The 21,566-nt window shown below is 47.1% G+C and overlaps 1 long non-coding RNA gene across 1 annotated transcript; it reads right to left on the reverse strand.

The window, feature by feature from the left end:
• Nucleotides 1-845: 845 nt before the first annotated feature.
• On the reverse strand, nt 846-2,528 carry LOC128809690 (uncharacterized). Its single transcript, XR_008437824.1, has 2 exons — nt 2,101-2,528; nt 846-1,074 (listed from the first exon to the last, which is right to left on the reverse strand). It is a non-coding gene; the product is annotated as an uncharacterized LOC128809690 (long non-coding RNA).
• Nucleotides 2,529-21,566: the final 19,038 nt, after the last annotated feature.

Consider the following 21,566-nt stretch of genomic DNA (forward strand, 5'->3'; position numbering starts at 1 on the left):
AAAAAACCCAAAAAAACCCAAAAAAACCAAAAAACCCCCCAAAAAAACCCCCCAAAAAAACCAAACAAAAAACCACAAAAAAACCCCAAAAAACAAAAAAAACCCCAAACAAACAAACAAACAAACAAAAAAAAAACCCAAAAAAAAAAAAAAAAACCAAAAAAAAAGCAAACCCCCCCAAAAAAAAACAAACCACAGTAGCACAAAGCCTGTCTTGAAATCCACATGGTGATGAGGCCATCCCTGGAAAAAATCTGAAATAATCCACTGAAAAAATTCCTGTATTTTCAATGAGGTGTTTCAGGTGTTGTTTTAGGCCTGGATATTTGCTAATTCTGTGCAGACAGAAAAAAAAAAAAAAACCAAAAAAACCAAACCAAACAAAAAAAAACCCCAAAAACAACAACAACAACAAAAACCTTAAAAAATACAAACCACCAAAAAAAAAAAACCCAAAAAAAACCCCCAAAAAAACCCAATAAAAACCCCAAAAAGCAAAGCAGGGGTGAGATTTCCCACAGCTCTTTTTGCTCAGTGAAGGGAATCGAAGATGAAACATTTACGATGTGCCACAAATCAATATCAGCCTGGCGAGGCTTTGACACGTTCGTACCTTTTCTGAAGGAGTAAAGAGGATGGAAAATACATGGAAAAACAATATTCCAGAGCACAGACACCTCTGTGTGTGATCTGATGGGCAGTGAGGGATGAAACCCCAGCTGGGAACGCGCCAAACACCACCTGAAAACAAAGAATTCCCAGCTCAGAGGACCCAGCTCCCTGTGGGCTCCCTTTTATTACAACAAATGATACTCGTGTTTTATGAAGTTCATTTACCCTACAGCTGAGGAGTGAGGTGATTTTTATTTTCTGGCTTATAGAGAATACAGTTTTATTTAAGTATCTGAATAGCCAAACCATGGTGAGGGCACGTAGCAAAGCCTCCCATCTCCAGGTTTTTCCGTGGGCACAGCTGGGTGCAGGGTGTGATGCCAAGGAACACATGGCAATAAATAAAATGTGGGGTTTTTTAGAACATGTAGCTTAAAATATAACTCTTGCTCTGCTGGTTTGCTGTAAAAAAAAAAAAAAAGGTGTTTTCCACAGTTTGAAATCAGCCAGGGTTTTGACAAAGGTTGGGAGGGATTTTTTGGCAAATTGATGAGGTTTAACAAGGCTTTGACAAAAAGGAAAAAGACTGGATGTGGCACTCGATGCCGTGGCTCAGTTGAGGTGTTAGGGCACGGTCTTGATGATCTTGAAGGTCTCTCCCAGCCTGAATGATTCTGTGAATTCTGTGAAAATCAGTGGGTTTGGCTCAGATTTGGATTTGCACAGAGAGCAAGGACACACAAAGACAAGGACATTTTGGCAAGAGCCAAATCCCTGCTCTTTTGGCCCCCTGCAAACCCCAGGTGGGAGCTGCTGACCATGAAGCAACTTTTGGGAACGATGGAGAGGAGGGAGCAGATCCTGCTGCGCTTGATGGAGGAAGGCAGGGGGAAGAAGAGCTGTGGGCAGGGTCTCAAATGCTCCTCAGTGTCCCATAAACTCTGATAATAATTTAATTAATCTAGGGAAGATAATTACTTAATTAATTTAGGAAGGATTCCCTGGGAGGGTGGGTCCTGGCACAGGGTGCCCAGAGAAGCTGGGGCTGCCCCTGAATCCCTGGAAGTGTCCAAGGCCAGGCTGGAGCAGCCTGGGATGGTGGAAGGTGTCCCTGCCTATGGCAGGGGGTGGATTGGGATGGGCTTTAAGGTCCTTCCCAACCCAAACCATCTGGAATTCTGTGATCCTATAATATAATGGAAAAGGCTGGAAACCGTTGTGAAGTTCGATGGAGCTGCCCCGTGCCTGCTTTTCCCTTGGGATTTTAATTCAGGGGATCCTGGGTCTCACAGAACTGGTTTGGTGTTTTAAAGGACAGAGAATTCAGGCGGCTGTGGTGCGTGTTGGGAATTTCCAGCATCCCTCACCTCCCTGTGACATGAGTAATGCACTCATTTAAATAAAGCCACGATGGAAAACGTGATTCTTAGGGAAAGCAGGATCTGCGTGGATGGCATTAAGCCCCTCTGATTTACCCACATTACTTACAGAAAAATGGAGTCTGAAGAGCCCAGGAGAAAATGAAGGTGTGATTTCCTCAGCTGCCACTCCTGGGCTTGTCCTCTATAATTTCAAAAGGCACAAAACCACTTCAAATTCTCCCACAATCGCCCGTCTTTGTCTGCTGTCGGAGCCGCCTGTGGCTCATTACGCTCCATCCTCCTGGCTTCCCTGCAATCTTCGGGCTGTTTAGCCCTGGAATAATGTAATCCAATTTTCTTTGTTGCCATAAAGGCCTTAATTACGGCTTCACGGGATGTTGTAAGCAGAACACGTCGGGTTTTCTCGTGTGTCAAAGCTCCAGATCCATCAGTGTCCCTGGGCTGTCGGAAGTGCTCGGATAGGCCGGAGGTCACGAGTTGTTGGAGCCCTGGCTGCTGAGAATTCCAGATTTTCTGTGCTGCCAGGCACTGACCCCCAGGAGAACACTGCACTGACCTGAGGCCGTGGAGAAGGTTCCAAAATGGAATGGCAGAACTGGGATTGTGGGTGTGGAGTTTGGATAGAAGTGTGTGATGTCACGGGGTGGGAAACTCAGAGTTTAAGGGTTTAGAATACAGGAATTTATATAAAGCAAGATGGAGGTTTTAGGGTGGAGGCTGCTCCTTCTTTACCTTCTTCTTCTCCTTCTTCTTCATCTTCTTCTCTGTGGGTTTGGGTGGTTTTGTGTAATTGGATAAAAAAGCCCACACTGCAGGCACGGGTGGTTGGTTATTGGGTTAAAAGTAAAAATAATTGAGGTGTCATTTCTTAATTGGACAGTTTATCCTTAAAAGGCCTTGTGGAGAGAGATAAACTTCCATTTCTGGTGTGTTAGAGTGAAGAGATGTAGAGCTCACACTGTGTGAGACTGTGACAGAGATAAGAACTGATAAACACCTGAGTCCCAACAAGAAATCCCATCTCACGATTTAATCCCGACCTTGGCAGAAAAAAAGAAGCAGCAAATCCACAACGTGTGGGCTGAATTTATCCAGCACCGGTTTTCCTCCAGCAACACAAAATATCAGCTGGCTTGGAATTTTTGCCGTTCTCTCCAGGTGATTGCTGCAGGAATGTGGTGATAATGTCATTCCCACGTGGATTTTTCCCGTTGGCTTTTGCAGGAAGAGTTTTCATTTTGCCCAACCCTGTGTAGTCGGTGACCTTAGAGTGAGCTGGAGGTGTGGCAAAAGTCACCCTGGTCACTCACAGCTTTGCCTTATTAACACTGGGCTTGTGTCTGAAGAAGAAAAAAAAAAAAAAAAAAGAGAAAATCACATTTTTGGATGTTATCCAGGGAAATTTGGATTTTCCAGGGAAATTTTTTATCAGAAATTCATTTTTCATTGCAAAGCTGCTGTTTGCTGGTGTCCTTGCATGATTTCAAGGTGTCCTTGTGTGATTCACCTCCCCAGGAGCAGAGGGGATGGGATGGAGCCAGGATTTGGAATTGTCTGCAGCCTCTGGGATTTTTGGGATCAAGAGGATCAGCCCCAGCCAATCATGGAATCAAGAGAATCATGGAATGGTTTGGGTTGGAAGGACCTTAAAGCCCATCCTATTCCACCCCCTTCCACGGGCAGGAGCACCTTGCACTGTCCCAGGCTGTTCCAGTCTGGCCTGGAAATGGATCCAGGGCCGAATGTTTTCCCTGTGGCTGTGGATTTGTGTGAATTCCCAGCATTTTGTGTCCAGCCTGGCTGAAGACAGGAGGCAGGAATGTGCAGGGAATGCTGTCCTGGGATGTGCTCCCGCTCCACCTGAGCATTGCCAAGCTCTGCTGGGATTGGGCTGGGAGCTCTGGGTTGGTTTTTCTGCTGGAAAAGCAAATTAAATCTCTTCTGTTTTGGATCATTCCCAAAGTTTCTTTCCAACCACAGACAAAGAACCTGAGCTTATTCCACCCATCCAACCTCCAGTTTGCCCAGGCTGCCTGAGGGTGGGATTTATCCTCCTGTGAAATGTTCCTTTGGGATTTTCTAAAAGGGTTTCCAATGCTGCCCTTTTAAAATGAAAGCTGAGCATAGATTATAGCTCTTTCCCAGGTTTCATCCCTGAATATATTGGGAATTATTTTATTTTCCCAGAAATACCGTTTGCCTGGTGTGTAGATGAGCCCGGGGAGCCCTTTTAGGAATGTCCTTCACAAAGGGAATCCAGCTGGGTGTGAAATGAGCCCTTTTGTCCATCAGGAATGCGGGATGGGGGTCGGGATCGATACATCCCTGCCTCTGGAACAGCCCGGCCGCAGACCTGCAAACAATGGGAGCAGAGGTTCAAAAGATTCCTGCTGGATGCAGCCAATGGCAAATAATAATCACCATTTTAGCAGATTAAATTGCTCGTGTTTTAGTGCTTCAGCTGCAGCCCAGAGCCGGGAATGGTGCCCTTGGATGTCGTTCCTCTTATCCTAAAACCTCGCCATAAAATCCCAGCTCCATGCAAATTCCAAACCTTGGGAATCTTTGTGGGCAAGGCTCTTCCAAGTGGTGTTATCCGTCCTGGGAATAACCTGGGCAAAGCAGCCCCCCGTGGCTGGTGGCTGCTCCCTGCCCTCAGATCTTTTCGTCATTTCAAATTAATTAATCCACATTTCTCCAGCTCCTAATTCCTTGTTCTGGAGTTGATGTTCCTTTTCCTACAGCTTCTGCTGTTTGCCAGCATTTATGGCCCAATGCAGGAAAGGCAAAGCTCTGTCTCCAGCAGGGAAAACACCCAGTGTTATTTGCATATATGCAAATCGAGTGACTTTGCAGAAATTTCGGGAATGAGAATAGCTTGTGGGGCTGGAAAACTCAGTGTCAGTGGGGAAAAAACAGGCTGGGCTCTCCTTTGCTCCACATCTCCTCTCCGTTTGGAAGCCAATCCGTATAAAAGCTGCCATAACTGTTCCCTCTGAAAAAAAAAAAATAAAAATAAAAAAAAGAGGTTGAATTGTGGTGTTTGCGCTGTTTGTTTTTCCCTGAAAAACCCATTTTATTTTCCCATTTTATTGCCTTGCAGATGGAGAAAGTCTCTTTGCACAGAGCATTCACTCGGCTTTGAACCACAGCCTTTGTGCCCTCCCAAGTGGAACTGCGTGAAATTCCTTAATCAAATATTCCCGGAAAATGTAAAACCAGCTCCATCACTATTATTTCTCTACTCACACAAGTATTTTTTGGAGGCTGAAAAGTAAAGTTAACTGCAGCATTACCAAATTCCATGATTCTGATATTTGGGTTGGATCCTGAAATGCCATCGAGGAGTCGTGCTGGAGCTGCTTCATTTTCTCAGGAAAAAAATTCATTTAGCAGTGAAAATGGAGGAGCGGATGAATTTGAAAGGGTTTTTCCCCTCCTGTTTTTTCAGACCAGCAGGAAGATGAGAGCTCCTGCCCTTCCCAGAGCTCCATCCCAGCAGTGTCAGGGAACATAAATCCCACTCACAGCCTCATATGGATGTTGCCCCCTCCCTGCTTTTATGGTGGACATAATTTAAACCTTCCCAGAGAGAATATTCCCAATTAATTCTCATTCCTGCTTTTATCTCTCATTCCTACTTGTTGGAAATGCATCCCTGCTCCTGGCAGGGATGGCAGCTGTGCCATCCCTGTACCTCGGGGTATCTTAAAACCGTGAAGGATTTTCCAATTGAATTTTGATTTGGAAGCTGCCAGCTGAGAGCTTTGCATTGAAGAACTCAGCTTTTGGGAGAAATTCCCATCCAAGTATCCCGAATTTCCTTGGCTTTGTTTCTCCCACAGGGTTGTTTACTCGGATCCTTTTTGCTTTGGTGTCACGACCCTGCCCTTTCCTTCCTCCTTCCGCGCGCCCCGCTCGTCATTAAACCTCCAGATTATGACACAAAGTCATTTCTGCTCCGTGCGTTTTTCCCTCGGCTCCTCTCCTCGGGGATACAGGATCTATCCAAGGACTGCACGTCTCTTAAGTGACACTTAGGATAATACTCCAAGAGAGCCATAAATGGAATTGCAGCCGTTAGCTCCGGAATGTGCCGCGAGCTCCCGCCCTGATGGGGTGCTCACAGCCACAGCTTCCCAATATTCCATTCCTGGGTTAGTTTTTACATTTATTTCATGGAATTCCAGGGTTGGAAGGGCTGTTCCCACCTCAATGGGGTGCTCACAGCCACAGCTTCCCAATGTTCTTTTCCTGATAGGTTTTTACATTTATTTCATGGAATTCCAGGGTTTAAAGGGGTGTTCCCACTTTGATGGGGTGCTCACAGCCACAGCTTCCCAATATTCCACCCCTAGGTTGGTTTTTACGTTTATTTCATGGAATTCCAGGGTTGGAAGGGCTGTTCCCACCTCAATGGGGTGCTCACAGCCACAGCTTCCCAGTGTTCTTTTCCTGATAGGTTTTTACATTTATTTCATGGAATTCCAGGGTTGGAAGGGACATTCCTGTTTCCGTGGGGTGCTCACAGCCACAGCTTCCCAATATTCCACCCCTGGGTTGGTTTTTATGTTTATTTCATGGAATTCCAGGGTTTAAAGGGGTGTTCTCACCCCAATGGGGTGCTCACAGCCACAGCTTCCCAATGTTCATTTTCTGATTGGTTTTTACATTTATTTCATGGAATTCCAGGGTTTAAAGGGGTGTTCCTACTTTGATGGGGTGCTCACAGCCACAGCTTCCCAATATTCCATTCCTGGGTTGGTTTTTACGTTTATTTCATGGAATTCCAGGGTTTAAAGGGGTGTTCTCACCCCGATGGGGTGCTCACAGCCACAGTTTCCCAATATTCCATTCCTGGGTTGGTTTTTACATTTATTTCATGGAATTCCAGGGTTGAAAGGACATTCCTGCTCCGATGGGGTGCTCACAGCCACAGCTTCCCGATATTCCATTCCTGGGTTAGTTTTTACATTTATTTCATGGAATTCCAGGGTTTAAAGGAGTGTTCCCACTTTGATGGGGTGCTCACAGCCACAGCTTCCCAATATTTCAGTGCTGGGTTGGTTTTTACATTGATTTCATGGAATTCCAGGTTTGGAAGGGACCTTAAGCTGATCTAATTCCAAGGGATTCCTTGGCAGGGACGCCTTCCACTATCCCACGCCCCATCCAGCCTGGCCTTGGATGATTCCAGGGATGCAGATGGGACGTGCAAGGTGGATTTTTCTCCCTCTAAATGGTGGATTGCACATGGAAGGAGGCAGCCTCTGAAAGATTAATGGAGCTATTGATCCCAGCAGTGCTGTAACAACTCAGCATTGCTCAGACATCTGAGGGCTGCCAGCATTCCCAGAGATAAAAGCTGGAGCAGGAATGTTCATCTGTCTCCGTGACATCGTTCCTTGTGGGTTTTTTTTTTTTTTTTAATCCCTTTTTATTTTCCCTCCTCTTCTGCCTATGTAAATTAAAGGAAGAGGAGAATAATGAGGGTCAGGTGGCAGGGTTGTTATTTAGGCTGAACCCCCTTGTAGGCTTCCAAATAGTTTCCAGAGTCATTGGGTAATCAAAGGCAGGAACAAAAATGGGAAGATCAAATAAATAACGTGGAGCTAATGAAACTCCATCCACGTGCCAGCAAATGTCAGGGAAAAAAGGGCTGGACATGCAAATTCCTCTTCATCCTGCTCCCCAGGGAGAAGTTCAGACACACTGAAGGTCATCTTAGACATTGTGATTCAGGCATAAAGTGGTGCTGGAAGAAAGAATCCCAATGGGAATCTTTCCCTTGTTTGCAGGATTTGTTCCCCAAGGAAGCCTCAAATCTGAAATGAGTCAGGACAGAAATGGGGCAGAAATTCCCAGTTCTGCACTGGAAACTGGAGGGTGCCCACATCTACTGGGGGTGAGCTGGTGGGACTGGCAGCACCCCAAATACATCAATAAATACTACAGTATATCAATAAATACTACATTATATCAATAAATATGACATTATATCAATAAATATGATTTTATATCAATAAATGTGATATTTGATCAATAAATGTGAGGGAAGGGAGAAATCCTCCTTTTTTCTGGACATCCCAAACGAGGATCCGCAATATCCTCACATACATCCCCAGTTAATTGTATTATTTAATGGGGCACTCTCAAAAATACAAGCAGCAATTCAGGCCTGACAGAGGGATGAATTAGATGATCTAATTCCCTAAAATATGAGGGTTTGGAATCCTGAATCATCTCCATGTCCTAAGGTAGGATTTTCCTACCTCACCTTATCACACTCTGAGTTTTTCTGAGGCCTGCTGTGGTGTTTGGTGTCCCACAGGAACATTTTCCTGTCCAATTTTCACCTGGAACTCTGGAAAATGGAAATGCACCTGCATTCTTCTATTTTCAATTCCTCTTCTTCTTCTTCTTCTTCTTCTTCTTCTTTTTCTTCTTCTTCTCCTTCTTCTTCTTCTTCTCCTTCTCCTTCTCCTTCCTCCTATTATTATTATTATTACTATTATTACATCAAAACATCTTTGATGAGCACCTTGAGCAACAAATGTCTAAAACTTTTAATCCCCTTGTTTGTAAAAACACACAGAGAAACATTGATGGAAAATGTGTAAGATGAGGCTAAAACAAATGAATATCAGATTTAATGAAGTGTCTGCACAAATAATCTTGTTGGAAAGACGTAAAATTCTGTGCATGAGGAGGAAATATGGATTGCAGAGGAATCAAAGTCTATTGGAAAAAAAATGTTGGTGACCATTATTTAAGTCTGAGGGGTCTGATGAGATTTGTGAGGATCAGTTCTCTTCCCTCTAACTCAAGCAAGATAATTGGAAGGACTGGAGGGAATTCCTTCAGCTGGAACTGGGACATGGGGGAAGCTCTTTTCTGTTTGTTCTGTTTAAAAACCACATTTTCCCTTCCTGAAGCAGCTCCAGTCCCTTCCTTATAGGAGAATCATCGAGTCACTGAATCGTCAAGGCTGGAAAAACCCTCCAAGGTTGAGTCCAATAATTCCCCAGCACTGCCAAGGCCACCACTGACCCATGCCCCCAAGTGCCACATCCACATTTTAAATTGGCTTTTCAATCCCTCCAGGGATGAGGATTCCACCCTGGGCCAGGGCTGGAATGAAGGAATTTTCCTGGTATCCAACCTGAGCCTCCCCTGGCACAGCTTGAGGCCATTTCCTCCCATCCTGTCCCTGTTCCCTGGGATCAGAGCCCGATCCCCACCCTCATTTTCCTGACCTGAAGGACTCTGTTCATGGTTGGACTCGATGATTTTAGGAGGCCTTTTCCAGCCTTAATGATTCCATGGCCCTGTGCTTGGTCGCTTCCCTGTGCTTCCCATCCTTCCAACACCATTCCTGCTGCCCTGGGATGGCTCTCCATGGATTTAGCTCCACTGGGGATGAACAACCGGCCAGGTCTGGGGGTTGGAAAAGCCAAACCCATCCCCTTTAGCTCATGGAGAAGGGCTGAGCCCTGGGGATATCCCAGGAAGGAATCGTGTCCCCTTTAGTTCATGGAGAAAGGCTGGAACCCCAGGGATATCTCAGGAAGGAATTGTGTCCCCTTTAGCTCATGGAGCCCCAGGGATATCTTGGGAAGGAATTGTGTCCCCTTTAGCTCATGGAGAAGGCCTGGAACCCCAGGGATATCCCGGGAAGGAATCGTGTCCCCTTTAGCTCATGGAGCTCCAGGGATATCCCAGGAAGGAATTGTGTCCCCTTTAGCTCATGGAGAAGGGCTGGAGCCTTGGAGATATCCCAGGAAGGAATTGTGTCCCCTTTAGCTCATGGAGCCCCAGGAATATCCCGGGAAGAAATCCTATTTCAACACGGATTCCTTACCCACTTAAGCCACCTCTTGGCTGCTCTCCAAAACGTAAACAGACTTCAGGGCTGGGACTCGGGGAGTCATTTCAGATGTGTTAGCTCGGATGTTGGGAATTTGGGACTCCTGAAGCCCCGGGCCTAAAAGGAACATTGTTTTCCCTCTCTTTAGTCCTTTTGCTGAACTCCAGCCGCAGCCTCCCTGGATTTTCCCACCAGTATCCCTTTATCTGATGGGGCTGAGAAGGAAAACCTGTTGCAAGCATTAAATATTTTCTGATGGCTCATCTGCTTAATTGTGGCTCTGTAGGATCAGATTTCTGGGATACAGAGCAATTCCAAGCGTTTCTCATATTACAGCTCCGACTCTGAGGACGCTGCCAGCTGTGGAGGTGACTGCCTGGGGACACGCCAGGGGAGTTTTCCAAGGAAAAGCTTTCCCTTCTCGTGAAATTCTTCCTTCCCAGCAGGTGACTTCTCCTGGTGGAGGAATATTTACAGAACAGGGATTGTCAGCCGAATTTTGGGAAAAAAGCAGCACTGAGGTGTCTGCAGGAAGGGCTGGGGAGGAGTTTGGTGTCCCTGCCTTGATGTGGCCACGTGCTTTTCCTGCCAAATTTCGGATTTTAACATCAATATTTCCGAGTGCTCAGGGTGGGATCCCTCCGGGATCTTTGGCCATTCCCACTGAGCTTGGAGCAAGGACCGTGCTGGCCACGAGGAGCTCTGGGCCTTGGGAAAACCCTTCAAGCATGGCTGGGAGTGGGTAAAACCTCCTCCAGCACGGAGCTGAATTCCCATTTTGGATCCTTTGGAAGAATCTGCCTCCAGCAGTGGAGATCCAGGTATAACAATCCCATGCCAGGATCTGCAGCGAGGAACAGGACAGGGATGTGCAGCACCAGAGGCGTGAAGAAAATGTTCTCCAGGTGTGGTTTGTCCTCCTGCTCAGTGTGCTGGGAATTCTGTGAGGATAGAGGGTGAAAGATAGAGGATGAAGGGTGGGCGATGAGGAATGGGAGGTGGAGGATGGAAGATGAAGGGTGGAGGATGAAGAATGGAGGGTGGAGGGTGGAGATGGAAGATGAGGACGGAGGAGGGAAGACAAAGGATGGAGGGTGGAGAATGGAGGATTGAGGGCAAAGGGTGGAGAGTGGAGGATGAAGGATGGAGGATGGAGAGTGGGAGGATGGAGGCTGGACAATGGACGGTGGAAGATAAAGGATTGGAGGGTGGAGAAGGCAGGATTGAGGACAGGGTGGAGAGTGGAAGATGGAGGATGAAGAATGGGAAGTGGAAGGTGGAAAATGGAGGGTGGAGGATGAGGGATGGGAAGTGGAAGGTGGAAAATGAGTGGAGGATGAAGGATGGGAAGTGGAAGGTGGAAAATGGGGGATTGAGGATATAGGGTGAAGGATGGAGGATGGAAAACAAAGGATCGGGGCTGGGGACCGGAGGGTTGAGGACGAAAGGTGAAGAGCGGAGGATGGAAGGTGGAAAAGTGCCCGCCGGGATTTCGGGCTGGATTTTTCCTGCAGTTTTCCAGAGCCATCCTAAGGTGGCAGAGTTGCTGCCTGAGGCGGGCTGCTTTGCGATCCAGGGGGAGGAAAGGTATTCCAGGGAAACGATCATTTGTCTTGCAAAGCAGCCTGAGCCGTACAGGAGAGAGAAAGATCTGAGAGCAAATTAGCGAGTACTAATTACAAATGTGCCAGCGCTGGAATATTCAGGTCATTACAAATTTGTAACTCGCTTTGAATCGCTCTGCGGCAGCAGATGAGCAGATGGCGAGAGATCCTGGCAGCCGGTGTCCCACCCTGCCGGGAAAAACGGGGGCTGGAATTGTGCCCTGCCCTGGGCCAGGTGCCACAGCGGCCCCGGTGCCACCCCGGGCATTCCCAGCTCCTGTGGGACACGGATGTGCCACCTCCTCCCTGGCCGTGGCAATCCCGGCTGCAAAATCCATGGCATTAAAGGCTGGAGGGAAGGATCTGATTCCCCCCAGCATCCACAGATCCGGGGGCTGGAAGTGGAGTAGGAGGGATGGAATTGGCAGCTGAGCTGAGTGGGGGTCACTGGTACCAGTCAGGGCACTCCCAATCCCTTCCCAACCTTCCCGGTGTTGCCAGAGCATGAGGGATGCCTGAATCTGGGAACATTTTGCGTCCTCGAGGAAAAAATGAGGTGGAATCGCTTTAGTTGTGCTGTCGTTATCACTGGAATTTTAATTTCAAATAATTGTAAATTCTATCCAACGTAGCTGGAGCCATTTCCATTAATTTTCTGCATTTCTGTGCTTGTAACATTTAGGATAAAAATGAATCCAGTGGGAGATCATCCTTGGCACTTCCTTGGAGCTTTTGATGGATGCACATGGGAGGTGAGCTGGTTTTGGAGGAGGGCAGAGTCACACCAGGACATGGAGAAGATCTTCAGCTTCTCCTCTTGGTTTATGCAGCCCATGAAAGGGAACATTGTCTGGACATGCCTGGCTCACCCTTTGGAGTGGGAAGTTAAGCAGGACCAAAGGTGCTCATAAGGAAAATTTTACCCCATAAGGAGCAAAAATGAGGAATAACTCTGTTTGAGAAATTATTCCTCCTCTCCACTCTCTGGGAAGCAACAGGAATGTGTCCATTGCTGCTGCAGCAACTCCAGTTTCTCCCTTCTGGAAAACTTGATCCTAATCCTTGAATCCCACCTGGAGAAATCCCAAGGAGGCAGGCACAGGGTTCCAAATGGAATGCTGGATGGGAAGTCCCTCTGGAAGCTGTGCTCCTTGGAAGATGCCACCAGCTGCTCCTGGGGCTGTGGGAATGCTGCCAGGACAAAGAGTCCTTGGATTTTAGGAAGTGGGGAGAGCTTCAGGAGGGCAGGGATTCCATCCTCTCCATGGGTGTATCCAGCTCAGCTCCCAGCACTGGGAGGAGGAGAGCCAGCGTGGCTTTGTAGGCTGTGGCACGACGGGAATTTCTCAACGTGTAACAACTGCAAGGAAAAAATGAATTAAATAATCTGGGGCCGTGTCTTATCTGCTGTGACGATTCGCTGTGCTCAGTAAGCCGTGAAATTCCTCATTTCTCAGCAGGGATGCAGTGGGTGACTGAGCTGCCTGAAAAACACCCAGGGCTCCTGCTCTGAGCACGGAGAAACCAGGGAGAGACGAGCCTGGATTCACGGGATGGAGAGGAAAACGTGGATTTGGTCCTCAGGTGGTTCTTGGCTGCTCCAGGGCCTTCCTGCATCACAAATATCTGGTCCCATGTGCAGGAGGGAAGGCTGGGCAGTGATCCCCATCCTGCTCCCACTGAAGGTACAAATTCCCTGGAAAAAGGGCACTGGGCAATTGTTTATGGATTTAGTTGTGGTTACTCGCCCGTGGTGGGTGCCTGCTGCAGCAGCACTGGGAGCACAGGTTAATCTGTGGGATATCCACATCTCCAGGCTCTCTGCTCACGCAGAGAGCCAGAACCGCCTGAATATCCTAAATTCCAGCTTCGTGCTGTGCCTGATCTCCCCTGCCCCGGGATAACCTCTCCTACTCCTCATTTCATTAGCGATGCCCTCTGGAGAACACATCCAAATCCTTCCCGTGGAGGCAGCTGAGGTGCAAACACCCAAAAAAACCCGGAGCAGGAGGGATGGGGCATCCCGGTCCTGATCCCTGATCCCTCCTCATTATGCACTTCCAGTGGCTTTGGAGCAATCAGTCCCATTCTCAAGGACATTGACGGATTAGCCTCATCAGTCCCCTGCTGTGGCCGCCAACTTTGCCCATATTAATCAGAAAAAACAGCTCCCTGATTGCCTTTTAAACCGCACAGAAGATATATTTGTCTTGGGGAGGTCCGTGACATTTTCGACGTGCCTTGAAGGAGCTTTGCCGCGGCTTCCCGAGGGGTTGGAAAAGCGGGAAGGAAATGTTTTTGCTCCGTCCTGATGGTCTCCTGCCGGAGTTTGAAAATGCAGCAGCTCCTTGAGGCTGTCCTGGGGAGATTTTGCTGGGTGATATCAAACATAAACACTCCTTGCTGTAATTTGGGTCTGATTCAGGCTCTCCACAGCCTCCTGCTTTAGCCACGGGCGCTGTGCTGTATTTTTCCCTCCCAGGAGGCAAGGAAAGCAGCTTTACCCTGTAGCTGACTGGGGTGTGAGGCTTGGGTTCCTCCCTCTGCCCTCAAGGGCCGACAGTGGTCAGGGAATATTCATCTCCTGGTGAGCCCATGGTCCCCTCCTGCTGCTCTTGGACATCAGAGAGTGACAACGAGACACTGACCCGAATCTGGGGGTGACATTTGGCCCTTGTGTGTCACATGCCAGGAATTCGGGTTTTTGGAACAACCAGAAGAGTGAGTCAAAGGTGAGGCAACAAATGTGGAATTAAATGTGGAGAATGGAATCATGGAATGGTTTGGGTTGGAAAGGAGCTTAAAGCTCATCCAGCTCATCCCTGCCATGCCCAGGCCCTGTTCCAAGCCCTGTCCAGCCTGGCCTTGGGCACCTCCAGGGATCCAGGGGCAGCCACAGCTGCTCTGGGAATTCCAGCCCAGCCAGGAATTCCCAATTCCCAATCTCCCAGCCATCCCTGCCCTCTGGCAGTGGGAGCCATTCCCTGGCTCCTGTCCCTCCATCCCTTGTCCCCAGTCCCTCTCCAGCTCTCCTGGAGCCCCTTCGGGCCCTGCAAGGGGCTCTGAGCCTGATGTGCCAGGTCCAGGGTTATTCCTGGAGCATCCCTTGAGGAAAGGCTGCACAGAGGAAGAGAAGACTTCCAGAGATTTCCAGGGTGAACCCATCCCAAAACACCTGTGAGGTTTTACAAACCCCCTTTGAGCTGCCAAACATCTCCCAGCAGGATTCCTGTGTCCCCACTCACCCTGAGGATGCCAGGCAGGGCGGATTTTGCTTTTCCAGGGTGTTCTCACCGCCTTCGAGCCTATTTAAAGCCTGCAAAGCTAAAAAAAACCCTGTTAGTCCCCGGCACATGGTGTGTGTGCATCACCTCCTGCCAAGCTGGGCCCTGTGCTCCCCTCAGGCGAGGCTGGGAGAGGAATCCCAGCCCAGATCCAGGGATGTGTCCTTAGGAGGGACTCAGTTAGGGAATTGATGCCTTGAGCAGGCTGCCCTGGAGCAGAGTGACAGAACAAAGCAGGGATTTATTAAAGGATCTCCTCCATGGATCCACCTTGGGCAGCACCAGAGCCCAGCCAGGGCTGCAGCCAAGAGGAACCAAAATGGTCCCAAAATGCACGAGCGCTCCCGGGGGCTCTCACTGGGATCAGCTCTGCTCCATTTGCACCTTGCAGTTCATTGGCCACTTCCAGCTTGAGGTGATCAAGTCCCATCCTGCTTGTTTTTCTCTCTGCAGCCCACGCTGGTTGTGCTCCTGGGCCTGAGCTTTGCATCATTTGTCCTTGGTGCCCAGCTGGAGAAGGAATTGTTTTGTCTCCCTGCTCTGTGCAGAGAGCTCAGCAACACTTGATGTGAAGCTCAGAGCTGCACACCAAAGCAGCACAGAGTCTGAAACATAGAAAAGCCAAAACCTGAGGCATCAGAATGCACCTCCAGGAGCACAGCGTTAATTACTGCGCCAGGTAACGAGCTGCTCGGCGTTAATGGCTCTGCCAGCACAGCCCTTCCCAGCTCTTTACCCAACTCTTTTCCCAGATATTTATTCCAGCTATTTGTCCTACCCCGGAGCTGCTTGGCACCAGCCACGGAGCTGCCCGTGCCAATTTTCTCCTGTGTAAATGGGAATAATTTTGGAGGTGTCTATTAGAGGGTTTTCCAAGCTCCTGTGGTCCCCCTCATTCCCACTTTTCTCCCTGCTTCTCCCACGAGACTGGGAATCCTTCTGGTTTCAGCCCTTCAGGAATTTGTTTTCCCTCCTTTCTCGCTGATGTTTGCTTTCTTTATTAGGTGCTGATCTGCTCTCCTCTCGTTCAGGCACTGACCTGGCAGCCTCCCATCCTTTCCAGGAGATTACAACCTGGTTTCTTTCAAAGATCTCCCTCAGAATGCTCAAATTATACATTAGACCCAGACAGAACACCAGAACATTTATTTTCAGAGAAAAAATAAAAGCCCTCAGCAGACCGTGGAGTGATGTGAGAGGAGAGGAAAATCTGTTTCCATGGAATTTTCTTTCTTTTGCATAAAATTTACAGGAAGCTGCAATAGATTTTCATTTTCCTGGACAAATAGTCATAAATCATAAAACGGTTTGGGTTGAAAGGGACCTTTAAAGGCCATAGAATTCCAATCCATGCATGGGCAGAGACACCTGCCACTATCCCAGGTTGCTCCAAGCCCTGTCCTTGGACATTTCCAGGGATGGCACAGCCACAGTTTCTCTGGGAATTCCATTCCAGGGCCTCCCCACCCTCACGGCAAAATCTCCTTCCTTAAATCCAGTCCAAATCCAGCCAAATCCTTCCTTTTAAAAACATTCCCCTTCTCCTCTCACAGCAGCCCTGCCACAAAGTTTGTCCCCATTTTTCTCAGAGCTCCCCTTCCAGGATTGTCTCCCTTTCCTTCTGGGATTTTTTTTCTGTGGTGATTTAGGGAATTTTGTGATAAATTTAAGGGATTTTCCACTTTTGTGCAGAACGATGTTAAAGATATGTCAAGGATTGGGATGCCCACCTTCCCCAGTGTGGGATTTCTGCACGTTTGGCTCTGGCCAAGAATTCCCAGCCTCAGATTCCATCCTCTTTATCCCAAATTTCTCCTGCTGGAAACAACCAGCCCGTGACAACCCCTCTGCTTTCCCCAGAAACTCTGTTTAAAACTTCTCTGCAGGCCCTGCTTGCTTTGGGAAATGCTCTCCCCGTGGCTGCCAGATGAAAAGCAGAGATAAGAAATGGATTGAGCCCAGCAGAAAGTTAAAATTAGTTCAAATTTTAGTGCAGAAAGTTAAAGTATTGTGGATTTTTTTTTTCCCCCCTGATTTGTGGGCGAGAGCCAGGGATGCAAAGCCTGCAGAGTTACCTGGCGCCTCCAGGGTGATGGATGTGCTCTGGGAGGGGATGCTGGAGCTGCCAGGGCAGCTGGAATTGCTGTGGCAGGGCAGAGGGAGCCCAGGGAATGCGTGAAGCTATGTTAATGGAGAGGCTGCAGTCCCAGCACGTCGGGAATTCCTGGAGCTGCAGGTCCCACAGCAGCCAAACCCCACAGTGTGTGAAAGGAACCACAGAAAACCCGGTGAAAAGTGGAATCCCAAAAGACTGGGGGGCTCACAGAAGAAAATTCCTGGGCAAATTTCCCCAAGCGTGACCTCCAGCATGGATTTAGAATCGTGGAATATTTGGGGTTGGAAGGGACCATAAAATGTCACCTCATCCCTCCCTACCTGGGGAACACCTCTCACCAATCCCAATTTTAAAAATCATTTCATATTTGCTGCAGATGATTTCAAGGACATGAAATAAATGGGGCTGTTTGCTTCTTCTTTTTTTTTTTTTTTTTTTTTTTTTTTTTTTTTTTTTTTTTTTTTTGGAGGATTACATATCCCCCAGTGCCCACACCTTTTAAGAACCTTACTGAAATGAAAACAGGGATTCTAAAAATGTTTTAGAATCGAGTGCTCAATGGGTTTGTATGAACACAGTTATTATTGTCCTTGGAAAATCACACTGAGGATGTGAAAAGCTTGGGATCATCACAGAGCATCACCCTGCCCACACATCTTCAAATCTGGTTTTGTTTTACCAGGAAAGTGTTCTGCCTTCTATTCTCCCAAGGTGGAGAACTGACCATTGGATTTTAAGGGAGAAAATGGGCTGGAAAATACTGTCAGGGCTGTCGTGTGTGCATCCTGAGAGGAATTCAGGATTTCAGCATCGTGGGAAGTTATTTTGGTGCTGATCATGTAATATTTTTAATTTTTTACATGTATATTTTTATATTTATTTTTATTTTTACATTTCTGCCCACAGAAGCTGTGGCTGCCCCATCCCTGGAAGTATCCAAGGCCAGGCTGGAAGGGGTTTGGAGCAACCTGGGATAGTGGAAAGTTCTCCATGGCAGGGATTTGGAATTAAATGGGCTTTAAGATCCTTTCCAAACCAAACCATTCCATGATTCTGTGACTCCATGACTATTCCATTGAGGCACGTTGGAACTAGTCACAAACACAATTAAATACTAGTCACAAACACAATTAAATCCAACGTCAAGACTACATTGGAGCGCACCAGAAAGGCAAGGAAATGTTTGAAGGAGATATAATAAAATTAAATCTGATCAAAATCACTTGCTGTCCATCTCTGCTCCTTTTTTTCCTGAGCCACTCCTCTAATTTAATTAGAGCTTTTAGCAACAACACAAAACTAAGGATGATTTTCCAAGAGCTATTTTGGCTCGTTAGGTACCATTTCCAGCTGTTTATTCTTCCCTGGAGAGGCTCTGAAGAGGAATTCACCTCTCTGGATAAACGAGGGAAGGACCAGGTCTGCATCAGCAATGCCGTGCTAGAAAGTCATTCCCATTCCTCACCTGGAATTTGTTTTTTTTTTTTTTTTTTTTTGGACACACAGCCCTGCAGCATCCCCTGTGATGCTCCTGGTGCTGTCGGCACTTGGATAAAACAATTTTTTTCCAGCAGCAGCTCCTCATTAGGAACCCGAGCAGCTCCAGCATCTCCCCTGCCCTTGCAAACTGTTATGCAAATAACTCTTGCTGACAGCACAAATACATTCATTTGGGTGTCGCACTAATTGATTTTCGCTCATTAGGAGTGCTTTCGCCCTAATTTGATAAGGAAGTGTGAAACTCTTTCTCCCGGCAGCAGGTTTGGTATTTGTGGAGGTATTAAGGAGGTGTTAATGAGCCCCGGCTCTCCCGTCACGTTGATGGTTCGGGGAGCAGTCCCGGCGCCTGTTGCTCGTGGGGCTTTGGCTAATTAAGTTAATTATGTGGCATGTGGCACGCAGGGATGCGTGGCACAGGCAGCGGCGTGGCTGCTGTCCCTGTTTTGGGTGGATTTGGGAAGTTTGAAGCACAAATTTGGTGAGATCTGTCCCTGAGCGACCTCGGAGCGAGGTCACCTTCCATGGATTGTCCCACTGGAATCTCCCTTCCCTGAAACTCATCCAACATCCCATTCCTTGGGTTAAGGAGACACTTTGCTCGGTATTTACCTCCTGAATCAGAAGCAACAGAGTGGTTTCTGTCCCTGTTTTAGGTGGATTTGGGAAGCTGGAAGTTGTTGGGATCCATCCCTGAGAGCTCTTGGAGCGAGGTCACCTTCCATGGATTGTCCCACTGGAATCTCCCTTCCCTGAAACTCATCCAACATTTCATTCCTCAGGATAAGGAGACACTTTGCTCTGTATTTATCTCCTGAATCAGAAGCAGCAGAGTGGCTGCTGTCCCTGTTTTGGGTGGATTTGGGAAGCTGGAAGTTGTTGGGATCCATCCCTGATCGCCCTTGGAGCGAAGTCTCCTTCCTTTGATTGTCCCACTGGAATCTCCCTTCCCTGAAACTCCTCCAACATCACATTCCTCAAGTGAAGGACTTTCCTCTAGATTTATTTCCCATTATTTTGGGGCTGAGGGGCCAAGATCCTGGGAAGAACAGGATTGGATTCGATGGATCCATTGTTTGCACACACAGAACAACCCCTGTTCTTAGGGAAACCAAGAAATGTCCCAAAATCCTCCTTTTTTTTGCCACTGGAAAGGCAAAACAGCTGCCTGTTGTCTCCAGGGTGGGTTGTCCCAAGTGTTCCTAAGGATTTTCAGGATCCAGAGCTGTGTGGAGGCTGGAATGTCTGTTTTACTGTAAATCTGGACGTTTCAAAAGCTGTTTTTATTGCACTTGAACTCGAGCCAAATATTTTCAGCCTGACACGAGCAACAACACTTTTTAATACAAGAGTTTCAAAAGCATTGTTTTCCTTCCAAAAGAAAGAGATTCCCCCCAAAAAATTATTTATTTTATTTTATTTTTTATCCTTAGCAAATGTCATGGACATGCTTTTTTTTTTTTTTTTTTTTTAATGAAAAAACTATTACCATATGTGAGGGGAAAAAAATGGAAGAACTAAAAATTTGGCATCATTTGGGCATTTGTGGCAGAGTTTTTTTCAACATAAACCATGGAAAAAAAGCCATGGATGTGGTTTGGTGGCACTTGGATGGTGCAGGAAGACACGCAGGGACATCTTGGGCTCTCATGAATCCGAATGAATTCCAATTTTCAAGGAATGACCCTAAAAATAATTCCTGCTGTGGCTGAGAACAAAGATTGCTCCCAGATGGAGAGAGAAGCAGTGGTGGGACATGGGCTAATCAAGGGAAAATAATGGGAAAAAATGCAAAATCTCCATGAAGTTGAGGAAAAGTTGAATGAGCCTTTGGCCAGACATCAGGCTGAGGACAAAACACAGATTTTTTAATGCCATGTGCTTTTAAAACCCGAAATTTATCCTCTAAATGTTCCCCGTATCCTTTTGTTCCTTTGTCAGCTGGTTTGGTTGGTTTTTTTTTGGTTTTTTTTGGTTTTTTTTTTTTTTTTTTGGTTTGGTTTTTTTTGGGGTGGTTTTTTTTTTTTTGTGTTTTATTTTTTGTGTGTTTTTTTTTTTTTTTAATTCTACTGAACTTTGTATTTAGGTACAAAAAAAAAAAAAAAAAAAAAAAAAGGAAGGATTCCTGGCAAAATCCCTCATCCCAGCCTCTGGAGAGATCCGTGCTGGGCCATAAATCCACGTTGCAGCCTGATGGTGGAGCTGACCAGGAGTGACAGCTCCTGCAGCTCAGGATCTCAGGCTTCCCTCTGAAATCGTTTATTTGGGATTTTTCCTCCGAACAGTTTTTGTTCCAGGCGGTTTGAAGGGTCTGAAGGCACAGGTGGGTCGAGATTCGGATCTCAGGAGGGTCTGGATTGAGTTTTTACTTTTGATCACTCACAGGTGAGGGCTCTGATTCATGAAAAACCCAAATTTCATTGATGGTGTGCCAGGAGGCTGAGTCAGGTGTGGGTCATGGCCTTGCACGGCGTGAGAGGGCGGAATCGTCATGGAATTGTCGTGGAATCGTCATGGAATCATCATGGAGTCATCAAGGAATCGTCATGGAATCGTCATGGAGTCGTCATGGAGTCATCATGGAATCGTCATGGAATCATCAAGGAATTGTCATGGAGTCATCATGGAATCATCATGGAGTTGTCATGGAGTCATCATGGAATCATCAAGGAATCATCATGGAGTCATCATGGAATCATCATGGAGTCATCAAGGAATTGTCATGGAGTCGTCATGGAATTGTCATGGAATCATCATGGAGTCATCAAGGAATTGTCATGGAATCATCATGGAATCATCAAGGAATTGTCATGGAGTCATCATGGAATCATCAAGGAATTTGTCATGAAATTATTTGAATGAATCATGAGTCTGTTTGGGTTTGAAGGGATATTTAAAGGTCCACCCCCCTCTCCCAGGTTGCTCCAAGCCCCATCCCACCTGACCATGAATATTTCCAGGGATTCATCAGCACTTCCAGGGATCCAAATCCATTTCAAAAACCCATTTTCAGCCCTAGTTAATAAAATCTCCATCCCCAGCAGGAGCACAGGGAGCAGGAGGAGCCTGCCCAGAACACAACCCTGCAGCCTGAGCTTGTGCTCACAAACTCTGACTCATCCCTGCTGCACAACAACCCAAAGAGATAAATTGATAAATTCAGGGATTTTTTTTTTTTTTTTTTTTTGGTGTTGTAAAGCGCTG

The sequence above is a fragment of the Vidua macroura genome, chromosome 7, assembly GCF_024509145.1.
Source record: "Vidua macroura isolate BioBank_ID:100142 chromosome 7, ASM2450914v1, whole genome shotgun sequence".
NCBI classification, from domain to species: Eukaryota; Metazoa; Chordata; class Aves; order Passeriformes; family Viduidae; genus Vidua; species Vidua macroura.